We start from the raw sequence: 17,344 nt of genomic DNA on the forward strand, positions 1-17,344 counted from the left end.
AGAGAGAGAGAGAGAGAGAGAGAGAGAGAGAGAGAGAGAGAGAGAGAGAGAGAGAGAGAGAGACATTTGTGATAAAATAATTTTGGGGAAGGGATGATTATAGTACATATTTAAAGGTCTGTGCGGACATTTTTTGGTTGGTTTTCAACTGTTGTAAAGAAAGTCATTATTTCAATACTTTTGTTTGTGCTTTATGTATGTAACTATTATGGCGACTTAATTTAAACATTATTCTGTAACAGACATTGCATTCACGATTTATGATATTATAAGTTTCAAACGCTCATGGTACTTCTCAGTCTACAAACCAGCCAAAGCAGAGGACGACAAGGAAGAAATTAAGGTTATGCTGGAGTCATATAAATATTCAATGTAGCATTTCATGCAACTTTTAAATGTACTATATCAATCCCTGGTGAGACTATGCAGAGGATGCTTACTTCTTGATTAAAACATATAACCATCACATCTTTAAGGCTCTGTAACGCAGTGCAGGACGGCTGCTACGACTGAGCAGCTTAGTCACAATTACTTAGAATAGAGAAATGGAACCTGACAGATGATGAGAGCTGTGTATCTCACCTATTGCTCAGTCATCTATATCAATCCCAAGGGTCTGTAAGCTTGCTCGCAGTATGTGCCCATGCCAAGCTACATGTGAGACATGGATCTGTCAGTTAGTATTTCTTCTTCCTTCATTGTTTTCATCTGATGAAAAAAACATTTGTTTCTGGCTGTTTTATTAACTAGTTGAAAAAAAGAGTAAAAAAATTGCACCAAAGTTACTTTAGGTCAAATGTAAACTGTAAGAGCTCTGTCTTAGCGTAAGTGCTCTCTTGTGATGTCCTACACCTATTGCTTTACAGACGCTCTTCTTTATATTAGGGGTGTGCACCGGCCACTTTTCGTGTTTTGTGTTTTGGTTTTGGATCTGGATCTTTCTTCGTGTTTTGGATCTGGATTGGTTTTGCCAAAACCACCCTTCCGTGTTTTGGGTTCTGGGTTTTGTGTTTTGGATCTGTATTTTTTTGAAAAAAAGCATAAAAACAGCTAAAATCACAGAATTTGTAGGTTTTTCTGCTCCTATGCTATTATTAACCTCAATAACCTTAATTTCCACTCATTTCCAGTCTATTCTGAACACCTCACACCTCACAATAGTGTTTTTATGTCCAAAAGGTTGCACCGAGGTAGCTGGATGACTATGCTAAGCGACACGAGTGGGCGGCACAAACACGTGACCCATCTAGGAGTGACACTGCAGTGGCAGGCAGGATGGCAGTTAGAAAAACTAGGCCCCAAACTGTACATAATGCAAAGAAAAAAAGAGGTGCAAGATGGAATTGTCCTTGGGCCCTCCCACCCACCCTTATGTTGTATAAACAGGACATGCACACTTTAACAAATCAATCATTTCAGCGCCAGGGTCTGCCACACAACTGTGGCTGAAATGATTGGTTCGTTTGGGCCCCCACAAAACAAGCTGGCAATTAATGTGTCCCTGCACAAACTGGCTCTACGGAGGCAAGATGTCATCCTCATCCTCCTCATCCACCGATTCCTCACCCTCTTCAGTGTGTACATCCTCATCCTCACAAAGTATTAACTCGTCCCCACTTGAATCCACCACCACAGGTCCCTCTGTACCTTCTGGAGGCTGGTCTCCCTGGAAGAGCTGATAATTCATTTTGATGAACATCATCTTCTCCACATTCTGTGGAAGCAACCTCCTACGCCTTTCGCTGACAAGGTTCCCGGCTGCACTAAACACTCTTTCGGAGTACACACTGGAGGGGGGGCAACTCAGGTAAAATAGAGCCAGTTTGTACAGGGGCCTCCAAATTGCCTCTTTTTCCTGCCAGTACAGGTATGGACTGTCTGACATGCCTACTTGGATGCTGTCACCGATGTAATCCTCCACCATTCTGTCAATGGTGACAGTATCATATGCAGTGACAGTAGACATGTCAGAAATTGTTGCCAGGTCCTTCAGTCCGGACCAGATGTCCAAACTTGGTCCTGCCTGCCCTGCATCACCGCCAGCGGGTTGCTTAGGATACCTAAGTTTTTTCCTGGCAGCCCCAGTTGCGGGAGAAAATGAAGAAGGAGCCGTTGACGTGTCACGTTCCGCTTCAGCTGACAGTGTGTTCACCAGCAGGTCTTTGCACCTCTGCAGGCTTGTGTCGGCCGGAAAGAGAGACACCACATAGGCTTTAAACCTAGGATCGAGCACGGTGGCCAAAATGTAGTGGTCTGATTTCAACAGATTGACCACCCTGGAATCCTGGCAAAGCGAATGAAGGGCTTCATCCACAAGTCCCACATGCCGAGCGGAATCGCTCCGTCTTAGCTCCTCCTTCACTTTCTCCAGCTGCTTCTGCAAAAGCCTGATGAGGGGAATGACCTGACTCAAGCTGGCAGTGTCTGAACTGACTTCACGTGTGGCAAGTTCGAAGGGCTGAAGAACCTTGCACAACACGGAAATCATTCTCCACTGCGCTTGAGTCAGGTGCATACCCCCTCCTTTGCCTATGTCATAGGTGGATGTATAGGCTTGTATGGCCTTTTGCTGCTCCTCCATCCTCTGAAGCATATAGAGGGTTGAGTTCCACCGCGTCACAACCTCTTGCTTCAGGTGATGGCGGGGCAGGTTCAAGAGTGTTTGCTGGCGCTCCAGTCTTCGGCACGCAGTCGCTGAATGGCGAAAGTGGCCAGAAATTTTTCGGGCCACCCAAAGCGTCTCCTGCACGCCCCTGTCGCTTTTCAGAAAATTCTGCACCACCAAGTTTATTGTGTGAGCAAAACATGGGACGTGCTGGAATTTGCCCAGATGTAATGCCCGCACAATATTGGTGGCGTTGTCAGATATCACAAATCCCCAGGAGAGTCTAAGTGGGGTAAGCCACTGGGCGATGATTTCCCTCAGTTTCTCTAAGAGGTTGTCGGCGGTGTGCCTCTTACTGAAACCGGTGATACACAGCGTAGCCTGCCTTGTAACGAGCTGGCGTTTCTGAGATGCTGCTACTGGTGACGCTGCTGCTGTTGCTGCGTAAGGTGATACATCTACCCAGTGGGCTGTCACAGTCATATAGTCCTTAGTCTGCCCTGTTCCACTTGTCCACATGTCCGTGGTTAAGTGGACATTGTGTACAACGGCATTTTTCAGGACACTGAGGACACTTTTTCTGACGTTTCTGTACAGTCTCGGTATCGCCTGCCTAGTGAAGTGGAATCTAGACGGGATTTGGAACCGGGGACACACTACCTCCATCAATTGTCTAAATCCCACTGCACTAATGGCGGATACCGGACGCACGTCTAACACCAACATAGCAGTCAAGGCCTCAGTTATACGTTTTGCTTCAGGATGACTGCTGTCGTACTTCATCCTCCTCGCTAAGGACTGTTGGAGGGTCAATTGTTTAGTAAAAGTAGTGGTGTTCCTACTTCCTCTCTGGGATGATGAACGACTCCCAGCAGCAGCAGCAACAGCAGCAGCGGCAGCAGTAGGCGTAGCAATGCAGGATCCTCCGGAGGAATCCCGGATAGGAGAGTCAGTCATGCCAGTGATATGGCCTGCAGGACTACTTCCGATCCTGACTAAGGAGGAAATTGACGAGGAGGGAGTTGACGGTGTGGTTTGCAGGCGCTTGGATACAACAGGACAACGGGATTTAGGTGTCCCTGGACTGCTTACGGTCTGAGCCAAAGTTTCTGAACTTGACAGTAACTTTTTATGAACGCGCTGCAGGTGCCGTATAAGGGAGGATGTTCCTAGGTGGTTGACGTCCCTACCCCTACTTATTTCACCTTTACATATGGTACATATGGCAAGACAGTTGTTGTCCGGATTTGGATAGAAATATTGCCAGACCAAAGAGGTGGAATGTTTGGTCTTCTGCCCAGGCATGACCGTGATGGGCTTTTTCATCCCACGGACAACAACTGTCTCCCCCGGAGCCTGATTTAAACAAACCACATCACCATCAGAATCCTCCTCGCCAACTTCCTCCTCAGCGCCAGCTACACCAGTATCCTCATCCTGTTGTACTTCAACAGTGACATCTTCAATTTGCATATCAGCAAGTGGACTGTGGGTGCTCCTTTCAGCACTTGCAGGGGGCGTGCAAATGGTGGAAAGAGCCACCTCTTCCCGTCCAGTGCTGGGAAGGTCAGGCATCGCAACCACCACCACACTTGGACTCTCTTTGGGGATTTGTGATATCTTCTTAGAAAGCACAGTTCTTCGCTGTGCTTTTGCCAGCTTAACTCTTTTGATTTTTTTAGTGGGAGGAGTGCTTCCATCGTCATGTGAAGCTGAACCACTAGTCATGAACATACTAGGGATCGACCTTAGCCGTTCCTTGCCACTCCGTGTCGTAAATGGCATATTGGCAAGTTTACGTTTCTCTTCAGCTGATTTAAATGTCTTTTTCAAGGTCATTTTCCTGAACTTTGCCATTTGGGATTGTATGTGCCCTCTACTATGACATTGGGCATCGGCCTTGGCAGACGACGTTGATGGCATGTTATCGTCTATGTCATGACTAGTGGCAGCAGCTTCAGCACTAGGAGGAAGTGGTTCTTGATCTTTCTCTATTTTATTTTTATCGGAGAAAGTTTGGTCCTCCATTTATGTTATATCGATTTGATATATACGTGCGGCTAAACACAGAAAATAAATTTTTTTTTGGTTCGGACTGGAGTGTACTTTGTGGGTTACAGCACCCTTTAACGGTCAAGCCAGCCGGCCCTTTACTTATGACACAGGCGCACTCTTGGCACTACTTTGTTGATGCACGTGCGGCTACTGCGCACACAATTCACAAACACAGAAAATAATTTTTTTTTGGTTTGGACTGGAGTGTACTTTGGGGGTTACAGCACCCTTTAACGGTCAAGCCAGCCGGCCCTTTACTTATGACACAGGCGCACGCTTGGCACTACTTTGTTGATGCACGTGCGGCTACTGCGCACACAATTCACAAACACAGAAAATAATTTTTTTTTGGTTTGGACTGGAGTGTACTTTCGGGGGTTACAGCACCCTTTAACGGTCAAGCCAGCCGGCCCTTTACTTATGACACAGGCGCACGCTTGGCACTACTTTGTTGATGCACGTGCGGCTACTGCGCACACAATTCACAAACACAGAAAATAATTTTTTTTTAGGTTTGGACTGGAGTGTACTTTCGGGGGTTACAGCACCCTTAACGGTCAAGCCAGCCGGCCCTTTACTTATGACACAGGCGCACGCTTGGCACTACTTTGTTGATGCACGTGCGGCTACTGCGCACACAATTCACAAACACAGAAAATAATTTTTTTTTTGGTTTGGACTGGAGTGTACTTTCGGGGGTTACAGCACCCTTAACGGTCAAGCCAGCCGGCCCTTTACTTATGACACAGGCGCACGCTTGGCACTACTTTGTTGATGCACGTGCGGCTACTGCGCACACAATTCACAAACACAGAAAATAATTTTTTTTTTGGTTTGGACTGGAGTGTACTTTCGGGGGTTACAGCACCCTTAACGGTCAAGCCAGCCGGCCCTTTACTTATGACACAGGCGCACGCTTGGCACTACTTTGTTGATGCACGTGCGGCTACTGCGCACACAATTCACAAACACAGAAAATAATTTTTTTTTAGGTTTGGACTGGAGTGTACTTTCGGGGGTTACAGCACCCTTAACGGTCAAGCCAGCCGGCCCTTTACTTATGACACAGGCGCACGCTTGGCACTACTTTGTTGATGCACGTGCGGCTACTGCGCACACAATTCACAAACACAGAAAATAATTTTTTTTTTGGTTTGGACTGGAGTGTACTTTCGGGGGTTACAGCACCCTTAACGGTCAAGCCAGCCGGCCCTTTACTTATGACACAGGCGCACGCTTGGCACTACTTTGTTGATGCACGTGCGGCTACTGCGCACACAATTCACAAACACAGAAAATAATTTTTTTTTTGGTTTGGACTGGAGTGTACTTTCGGGAGTTACAGCACCCTTAACGGTCAAGCCAGCCGGCCCTTTACTTATGACACAGGCGCACGCTTGGCACTACTTTGTTGATGCACGTGCGGCTACTGCGCACACAATTCACAAACACAGAAAATAATTTTTTTTTGGTTTGGACTGGAGTGTACTTTCAGGGGTTACAGCACCCTTTAACGGTCAAGCCAGCCGGCCCTTTACTTATGACACAGGCGCACGCTTGGCACTACTTTGTTGATGCACGTGCGGCTACTGCGCACACAATTCACAAACACAGAAAATAATTTTTTTTTGGTTTGGACTGGAGTGTACTTTCGGGGGTTACAGCACCCTTTAACGGTCAAGCCAGCCGGCCCTTTACTTATGACACAGGCGCACTCTTGGCACTACTTTGTTGATGCACGTGCGGCTACTGCGCACACAATTCACAAACACAGAAAATAATTTTTTTTTAGGTTTGGACTGGAGTGTACTTTCGGGGGTTACAGCACCCTTTAACGGTCAAGCCAGCCGGCCCTTTACTTATGACACAGGCGCACGCTTGGCACTACTTTGTTGATGCACGTGCGGCTACTGCGCACACAATTCACAAACACAGAAAATAATTTTTTTTTGGTTTGGACTGGAGTGTACTTTCGGGGGTTACAGCACCCTTTAACGGTCAAGCCAGCCGGCCCTTTACTTATGACACAGGGGCACTCTTGGCACTACTTTGTTGATGCACGTGCGGCTACTGCGCACACAATTCACAAACACAGAAAATAATTTTTTTTTAGGTTTGGACTGGAGTGTACTTTCGGGGGTTACAGCACCCTTAACGGTCAAGCCAGCCGGTCCTTTACTTATGACACAGGCGCACGCTTGGCACTACTTTGTTGATGCACGTGCGGCTACTGCGCACACAATTAACAAACACAGAAAATAATTTTTTTTTGGTTTGGACTGGAGTGTACTTTCGGGGGTTACAGCACCCTTTAACGGTCAAGCCAGCCGGCCCTTTACTTATGACACAGGCGCACGCTTGGCACTACTTTGTTGATGCACGTGCGGCTACTGCGCACACAATTCACAAACACAGAAAATAATTTTTTTTTAGGTTTGGACTGGAGTGTACTTTCGGGGGTTACAGCACCCTTAACGGTCAAGCCAGCCGGCCCTTTACTTATGACACAGGCGCACGCTTGGCACTACTTTGTTGATGCACGTGCGGCTACTGCGCACACAATTCACAAACACAGAAAATAATTTTTTTTTTGGTTTGGACTGGAGTGTACTTTCGGGGGTTACAGCACCCTTAACGGTCAAGCCAGCCGGCCCTTTACTTATGACACAGGCGCACGCTTGGCACTACTTTGTTGATGCACGTGCGGCTACTGCGCACACAATTCACAAACACAGAAAATATATTATTTTTTTAGCACTTGGGGGGAGCACCCCTGATGGACAGAGCACCCCCTGGACAACACTACAGCACCCCTTTAGGACTGGGACACTGCACAGGACTTTGGAACTGACTGCACAACACAGTCCAGCCAGCCCCTATGGACTTTGAAGTAGTGGACACAGCCCCTATTAACAACAGCAGCACAGCACAACACAGCCAGCCCCTATGGACTTTGAAGTAGTGGACAACAGCAGCACTACACTACACTACACTACACAGCACTAACTCCCACCCTCCCTCTTCACTGTCCACAGCCGAGTGAGAAAATGGCGCCGACGCGGGTACCTTATATAGGATCCAAAACCCGAGAGACTCGGAAGGCGGGATGATGACGTTTTGCCTCGATGTCAGATCCGAGTCAGGCGGGAAAAGTCGAGCCTGACTCGGATCGGACTCGGATCGGGGGGGCTCGGGGGGGTTCGGATTTCAGAAATCCGAACCCGCTCACCCCTACTTTATATGCGTCTCTTTTAGCCTTCACAATCACTTAAATAAAACATCTCTAATAAAGCAGGTCTAGGCACCCCCCTGGGAGGGTTAGGTTTAGGGAGCGGGGAGGGGCGGCGGTTACTGTAAGTTTAGGCACCCCTGGGGGGGAGGTTACCGTTAGGCACTAGGGGGGGAGATTAGGGTTAGGCACCCCTAAGGGAGGGTTAGGGGGGGAGGAGAGGGGAGGGTTAGGATACTTACCAGGCGCCGTTGGGATCTTCATCTGCCAGACTTTCGGTGTCGGTATTTCATCCGCCGTGCTTAGGTCCGGTGGTATGTCATACCGATTCCGTTGTATCATAACGTGTAATTAATAATAATTAAGGGAGACAGGGAGACAGGCCTTCAAAATTTTGCTATGGAGCTCAGGGACTATTAGTTTCTTCTCTGAGAACCAATTTAAAAACGAAAAAAACATGAAAAAGTACAAATGCAACACATGAAAAAGACAGTCCTGATATTCTCTTAGTTTATACCTCCCAACATTTCTAAATACTAAATTGGAAGACATATTGTGCACACAGGGGCGTAGAGAGGTAGTGGAGTGGGTACGGATTACCCAGGCCTGGGCCTCTGTAGTATTCCACAAGTGCAGGAGAGGCGTAATCATGCCTCCCCGCCATGCCAAGAGCATGCACCCCTATGTGCGCCACAATGTACATGATGCACCATTAGTAAGTACTGAACAAGGGGGTGTAGCAACGGTCCCTCTTTTGGCCACCTCCCCAGCACCCAAGCCTGCCAGAAGTGTTAGCGTATAAATGTGGATATTCCCCAATGGTTATTTGTATGCATCTCTGCAGTTGGGCTGCCTCTATTCATATTCTTAGTTTGTTAGCTATCATCATTATCAGTGCGCATTTACACCAGTTATATCATGTGTGCAGAAGATACTTTGGAAACAGACATAATTACACACATGCACAACTCTGCATAGCACGTCCTTCCATTTACACCTCGCTAAACTAAGCCTACGAGCAAATACCCATTTCTCAGCCAATCACACATCTTCAGCTGCATCTGAGCTGTGTATGGCTCAAAACCACCTGCATGTGCTTGGCTCCAGAACATGTGCAGCACGAACACACACAAGATACGTTCACAAAGCCGATTGTGTTCAACTCTGCATGAGCTGCATTAACCCTTTCCAGTTATAGATGGAGGAAATTACTTTGAGCTAGATATAGTAAACTTGGGGTTATCGCATGGCATAGCAATCACGCTGCCTCCTGCAAGCCATGATAACCTCACTTAGGGCCTGATTCAGAGCCGGACACTATTTGCGCTCGCTCGTTCAGAAAAAGGGGCCGGCTATTTAAATTGAGCGCTCGCTCTTTGCGGTCTGTTGACGCCTCTATGTCTGAGCGATCGAACGAAACATGCACTCACTATTTTGTAAAGACGCCCCCTGGCCGCTCGCATCCTACGTCATCTCCGCTGTTTATTAGATTAATCGAGTACATCGAAAGGCGTTTGAACTGCTCACAGTGCTTGTGGTTGGATTTTCCTACCGCAATCATGCGAACAGTTCAGGCTAAGAAACAACCAAGTGACGTGGTCGATGATGCTGCTTTGTTAATTATGCACACCCTTAAAACGCCCGTTTTGTCCGTTTGGCACGCCTGCGTTCGGATCACCACTCCCCGTTTTCAAGCACCTTCCTCTGTTACCACCCACAAACGCCTCATCCTGTCACTCAAATTAGCAAGCACTCGCTATTTTGAGAGCGCACGATTTCCGACCGCAATGACTGGTTGGCGCATGCGCATTACGACCCATACGCATGCGCAGATGTGCGAACATCGCTCGGAGCGAACAAGCGGCCGCTTACGAGCGGCTCTGAATCAGGCCCTTAGTGTACGAGACAGGGCAGGACTCATTTATTTTGATGCATATTTATGCTGAGAAGTGCCTGTGAGGTCACTTTAGAAACAATTTGCTCCATAGTTACATTTGTTATTATTAGCATTATTATTAGTACTAATATTATTTTTGTACTTCATTTATATAACCATTTTGTGATGTCATACATTTAAGTTTGAGTAAATGTAGACATTTTTATTACAAGTAACAATTAGGTATTAAGTAACAATTAGGTGCTGATTGGTTGGTACTTTATCTCTCTCCACTTTATCTCTCTCCAAGGATTAGTAGATCTCCCCCTATGGCCTCCAATGTATGTGCCTGTAACACTACCATAACACGTCCATCAGACACAATATCTTTGTGCATACTGTATATCTAGCCACCTCCTAGCCACCTCCCAGGACCACCCAATACATTCCAGATATGGGCGGCTCAATCGTTCCAGCGACGTTGTACGCAGACAATGTGTGATCCATGCACTGTGCAACTTTTTAGAGATTTAGACGCATGCTCCATCACAAAAAAACGCTAATTTACGTGAGCATCACCATTGTGTACGACCAATGTTTTTTTTCTCTTATAGGGTCATATTCAATTACAAGCGAAAAGCTGAGATCCGCGAAAAAGTATCACCGATTACGACTGTTCGCCTGGCAGAAACTTATCTCCGTATTCAATTCCATCCGCTTTTCGCGTACGCGGAAAGTCAATGCAATGTAATAGGCGAAAAAGATTTGCCTCTGAATAGCAGGAGAAAAGTAGTGCAAATTTTGTATTTGGGGGTGCAAAGGTGGGGAAACCACTTGGAACAGCCCCCCAAAGGACAACTGCATCAAAAAATTCCAGAAAAAAACGTAAGAACAACCCAAAAAAGTACTTTGAATTTGGGGACAAAAAAGCACAAAGTGGAGGAACAAGTTCACAAACTAGCGAAATAAGGATCTGTGAGTGCTCTAAGAAGGGATCAAGTGTTTTGGGGATTGCAGGTGCTTTTATGAGGGAGGCGAAAAGTCCAGCATGCGAATCTAATTGAATACCGCCCATAGACGTGTTACTATTCAACAATTTCAGCTTTTGTAACAACCAACCTCATTTCATGTACCGTATATACTCGAGTATAAGTCGACCCGAATATAAGCCGGGGTACCTACTTTTACCACAAAAAACTGGGAAAACTTATTGACTCGAGTATAAGCCTAGGGTGGGAAATGCAGCAGCTGGTAGCGCCCCCAGTAGTAATTCCCCCTGGTTGTGCCCCCATTAGTAATCTCCCCCGGTAGTGTCCCCAGTGGTAATCCCCCCTTTTAGTGCCCCCAGTAGTAATCCCCCCTGGTAGTGCCCCCAGTGGTAATCCCCCCCTTTTAGTGCCCCAGTAGTAATCCCCTTCTGGTAGTACACCCAGTGGTAATTCCCCCTTTTAGTGCCCCCTGTAGTAATTCCCCCCTGGTAATGCCCCCTGTAGTAATCCCCCCCTGGTAGTGCCCCCAGTAGTCCCCCCCCCCAGTAGAGAGAGACGTAATAAAAAAAAAAAAAAAATCACTTACCTGAAACCCCCACTCCTGGTCCCGTCGCTAACAGCTCCTCCGGCCGCTTTGCATGGGAGAGACGTCATTACTCATGATATCTCTCCCATTACCCACTGCGGGAGCCGGAAGATGGCTCCCGCAGTGGGAGCAGCAGCAGCCGATGAGAGTCTGACAGACTCTCATCGGCTGCTGATTACAACAAACACACAGCTGCCGGCTCCGGCGGCTGTGTGTTTGTGCTGTGTAGCGCTGACTGAACTCAGGGCCTGATTCAAACCCACTCGCGAGCGCTGGGCGCTCGCAAGTGGGTCGATGGTGCCCTAGTGCGCATGCGTGAGACCCAGATAGCGACAGCCAAGGTGTTGCTCCAGGTCTCGCACCAAAGGGGGCGTGCTGTCGATGTTGAGTGACAGCACGCCCCATTTGGTGGGAGTGCCGGGGGCGTGGCAGCCAGACGGAGGCGTTCCCATGGGAACGCCTACCGTCTGGGTCCGGCCCCACTGACATCACTAGTGATGTCAGTGGGAGTGATTTGGGCTCTGATAGAGCCAAAATCACTCCAGGGCTTGCGGTCACCGAGACCCTACCGCAAGGTCTCGTCGCAAGCCCGATGGTCGCGATGGTCTTGACCATCGGGACCATCATCATGGACACTCGCATAAGCTGTGGGTGGTAACCCACAGCTATGCGAGCGTCCAGGAGGATGCTCTAAAAAAAAAAAAACGCCCTGATTCAGAGTGGGCGCTCGTTCAGGCCCTCAGTCCGGTCAGCGCTACACACTTCACTCGAGTATAAGCCGAGGGGGTGCTTTTTCAGCACAAAAAATGTGCTGAAAAACTCGGCTTATACTCGAGTATATACGGTAATTCTTACTCTTGTGAACAAACACCCACCTAATAATAATATTACGTATCACACAGATGTGACAAATGTAAAATATAGTCCCAGTATAACCTCACCATGCATCATTAAATTGAGACATAGATGAGTCTAGAATCAGCAGTATTTTGGGAGCCAAATCAAAAATAGAATTTAAAGAAGGAGAAGTCCTTACACTGGACTTTTCCACCATGGGAGTTTGTAACTGGACACACAATCCCTCATACATAAGCACATCCCTATTTTACACATCAGGCCCAAAAACAGAATATTGGACTGTGCAGAACACAGGGTAAAGTCATGTATATTAGGGAAATGGCTACTGCAGTATATAAACCAGTCAATAATTGCTAATTATATGTAAATAGGCCAGTGGTCAAGTAAAAATGTTTCCCTTCCTCGGATATTTGAGAGGATTGTTAATAAAAACAAAGTGTATACAACATTATCTGCATGTTCAGGCTAGAGTTACCAGCAACTGTGTTTCTGATTGTAGCGTATTTGTACTTGTACTGCCCCCTGCTGGTTGCACTGATCTGATAAATGTCTTACCATTATTATTATTATCATTATTATTATTATTATTATTATTACATTTTATTTATAGGGCGCCACAAGGGGTCTGCAGTGCCGTACATACAGTAAAGGGTACACAGAACATTACAGTAACCAAATTATAAACAGAGCACAAGTAACAATTAGCAACACAATTCTCCATACACAATATAGCTGGGAAGGTGAAGGCTGTCATAGAAGTGCTAGAGAAGAGGGCTGTGAGACAGTGGGGAGGAGGACCCTGCTCCTTGGAGCTTACAATCTAGAGGTGTGGAATACATAATGCTATTTTCAGTTAAGAAACTCTTCACATTTACATCAGAAATTCTCATGACATCTAATTAATTATGTAATTATAATTTACATAGAATCAGTGGGAATAGCTTCCAGAAGATCTGCTATGTGCAAAGTAGACCCTAGGGCAATAGTGAACTAATTTGACCCAACAACTACCGTACCTGTAACCACATTCCAGTTTTCTTCTGTCTCACACAACTGTAGTCACATACTGTACACAGCTAGGCAAATGCTTAAGACACAATTCTGAATTATACATGTAGAGATATATTACTAGCCAATATTAACAAATGGATGCTAATAGCATTGAGCAGTATCAGTATTAGGGTCTTAAACTTTCAGCTCTTGGTCTCACCTCCAAGCTCACTATACTTACACCACCATGATATACTGTAAAGTTACAGGTGACAATAATAATAGAAGAATATATACCTATTGTAGACATACTGGTACACGAATCAAGCAACAGTTAGATATCAAATACATTGCTACAGATACATTTCTACAAAGCAATACTAAAGGCCCCATGCATCAGAGATTGATTGCAGCAATCGCGCAATTTGCAATCGATTGTGTATAAAAATCTTTCCCCTTTTCAATCGATTGTGGCAATTCTGCAATCTGCAATCGATTGAAAAAGGGAAAGATTTTTATACACAATCGATTGCAAACTGCACGATTGCTGCATTCAATCTCTGATGTTTGGGGGCCTTTAGGGGGGAATTCAATTAGCTGCAGTAATTTACTGCAGGCTAATTGATCTCTTGGGGCTATTCAATTAGTCCCGAAGTAAAGGCCCCCATACATCAGAGATTGATTGCAGTAATCGTGTAATTTGCAATCGATTGTGTATAATAATCTTTCCCTTTTTCAATCGAATGTGGCAACTCTGCAATCTGCAATCGTTTGAAAAAGGGAAAGATTTTTATACACAATCGATTGCAAATTGCACGATTGCTGCAATCAATATATGATGTATGGGGGCCTTGAGCCAGCAGGATGCACTTAACGCAGAGCTGAAAAGATATATAATTAGCCTGTTATCGGGTGAAAAGAGCGGGTTCACATACAGATTCGGTAACTTTTCTATATATCAATGCCTGAAAACAGTTAATTTATCGGGGTGAGAAAAAAAGGGCTGTGATTAAATAGCCGCAAGCGTTAACGCCCTAGGTTACCATCGTTATTCACCCCAGATAAATTATTGGGGCTAATTGAATTCCCCCCTCAATGTGTTTGTTACATGCAGTGATTTATATATTGTAAAGTAAATAAGGCACTCATATTGTGATTTTGGTATGTAATGCTCCATATGTACTGTACAGTTGAAATTGCAGACAGGGAGTAAAATGTGATGTAGTCAGAATGCCGACGGTCACAATCCTGACAGCGGCATCCTGACAGTGAGGGTTAGGCACTAGGGGAAAGTTGGGGTTAGACTGCGGGAGGGGACAATAAGGGTTAGGCTGCAGGAGGGGTGCGTTAGGGTTAGGATTGGTGATAGAATACTTACCAAAATCCGTCGGGATATCACTGTCCACATTCTGTCGGCATTGTGACCGTCGGGATCTCATTTCCAACCCAAGTAAAATATCTCCCAGAAAGGACTTGACCGATAGTACATGCATAATTCTGGACATTTAAAATCAAAACTGGGACACAAAACATACCCTGTCCTATAATATGCCCAAACCACAGCCAGGTACTAGATCCTCCAAACTATACTAACATCTTCAGATGTTTGAGACACTTTCTGAGACCAAGAATCAGCATATATCCGTGTAAAGAGGGGCTGTTACATATTTGCTATTCTTTTGAAATGTGTCCCACAGAAGGTGGTACACATTATACAGTGAAATAATCCTGTTATGCAGGTTTAAGGACATGTACTCGGACAGGATTTCAGGATCAACAACCGTGTGTGTCTACTTACACCGCTAATTGTTCCTCTGTAAATTAGCTGCACAGCTATTTGATTACTATGGCGACAACACCTCATAGTAGGGTAAAACTAACCTGTCTCACGACGGTCTAAACCCAGCTCACGTTCCCTATTAGTGGGTGAACAATCCAACGCTTGGTGAATTCTGCTTCACAATGATAGGAAGATAGCAAATGCAACAAATATAGCAAAAGGTAATGTATAAATAATTACATTATACTTTATCTGAAAGTGGTAAAGCCCTTTAAGACAGTGGTTCCCAAACTTTCTGGTGCCCTAGTGCATCAGTATTATTTCCATGGCGCCCCTAGGCCAAAAGTTTCTTATTGAGAAATTCAGCAAAAAATATTAAATTAACTGTCAACAGAGACAAATTGGCCACTCCACATTGGCTGCCGGTTGGCAGCCGCTCGCGGCCGGAGCCATGTTCTAAATGCCATCGGCCCTGATTCTCCATGCCTGGCTGTCTGCTAGTGGCTTCTCCAGCTGAAGAAATCAGGTACGTAGTTCTTGATCCTGCCCAGCTAGCCTTCGCTGCCCTGTGCACCCTCTAGTCCAACCAGCCTTCCCTGCCCTGTGCTCTCCAAGTCCAGCCAGCCTTCCCTGCCCTGTGCCCCCCTCAATCCAGCCTTCCCAGCCCTGGCCCCCCCGTGTCCAGCCTTCCCTGCCCTGCACCCCCCATTAATGTCTAGCCTTCCCTGCCTTGTGCCACCCCCCCAACCATGTCTAGTCATCCCTGTGCCCCCAATAGGTCCAGCTCTCCCTGTCCTGCACCTTCCTTCTGGCTTTTTCAGTGGGTTTTATGTGGATCCGGCTTTTTTAGTGTATATTACGTGGCTCCGGCTTTTCTTATATATATATGTGTGTGTGTGTGTATATATATATCTCCTATAATTTCTGTATTTGTATAGTTTCATATATTATATGATAGATTGGCAGATTGGCAACCATCACCACAACCCAAACTTTGAGAATTATTAAATGGTTTAAGCACCACTTGATGATGTAGCTCCAACCGGCCTATTTTGTCAGTACTGGGCTCAACAATTTCTGATGGCGGCCCTGCGTGCGACATATATCAAATTTGCTGTAAATATAGAAGAGTCCATAGACATGACTAGGCAGCAGCCAGTGACTCAGTAAAACAGTACATATGTTACCATATCAAGCCAAATAATATGCTGTTCTTCCACTGCACGGAAAATCACATCCTGCTAAATCTCGTTGGCTTTTACACTGAGTTCATATACAGGAAGTTATCTAAATTGAGGTATCTTTTCAATCATCAAACTTGATGGACTCCAGCATGTGTCCCCTCTGAGGAGACCCATACAGTTCAGGTTTATGCATAAAGACAAAAAGGAAATTATTTGAGAGTATTGGAATTAATGCTTTGAATCTCTGTCCAAGGAAAGCAGTTGCTGGACAGACCATCCTCGCACCATAAACTGCTGACTAAATACTAGCGGATTTACGTGTTTCATTCTAAATTCCACATTACAACAGACATGTGCCAAACATCCTTCACAAGTAAATTGAAAGCACATTTATTATCTGTGTTACCTTCTGTAAGCCTCAAAGCCTGGAGGAGTATTTTTTAACATGGGGCAATACACATGTTAGGTAAGCCTAATCAACTTCTCTACTCCCAAAGGAACGAACAGCTTCAGAACAAGGGCTAAATGTAATAGTCTCCAAACTTCCGACTTTGCAGGGAAATATTTCCCCATATTTTTAAAGTGACAATCCTTTTAAAGGGTAAACCAAGCTGGTTTAGCCTTTAAAGGATTGCCACTTTAAAAATAAGGTAAGACTTGCAAAAATCCCAGCAGCGCCGATGTTTGGAGTCTATAATATTTAGCCCCAAGTCTTCACAGGTTCACAACAGGTTAACATTGTAATCTGCCCTTACTTTGCTGCTTATACCTCCCAATAGTCCTGATTTTGGCAGGAATGCCCCAAATGTCAGACTCAGGAAGGGATGTGGCTCAGGGGCGTATCTATAATGGGTGCATGGTGTGGGGGGCCCACACCGCACACCCTGCACCCATAGGTAATTATACTTTCCTCTCCGCCGATTCCCGAAGTGCTTCGCAGCACCGGACCGGCACTGAAGAGCAGCAAACACTCACTGGGAAAATGGCGGCGGCCATTATCCCAGTGATCTGCGCATGCGCAGAAAAGATGTCCCCGGGAAAGTAGGCGCGGGCACCATTTTCCCGGATATCCGCGCATGCGCTGTAGATTCTGGCATGAAGCCAGGATCTACAGCGCTCAGTGCCGCTGAGCCGCCATCAGAGAGGAGGGGGCCCAAATGGAGGTTGCGCACCGGCCCCCTCCTCTCTTAAA

This window comes from Taudactylus pleione, unplaced genomic scaffold (genome assembly GCF_031769625.1).
Source record: "Taudactylus pleione unplaced genomic scaffold, aTauple2 ptg000395l, whole genome shotgun sequence".
Lineage (NCBI taxonomy): Eukaryota > Metazoa > Chordata > Amphibia > Anura > Myobatrachidae > Taudactylus > Taudactylus pleione.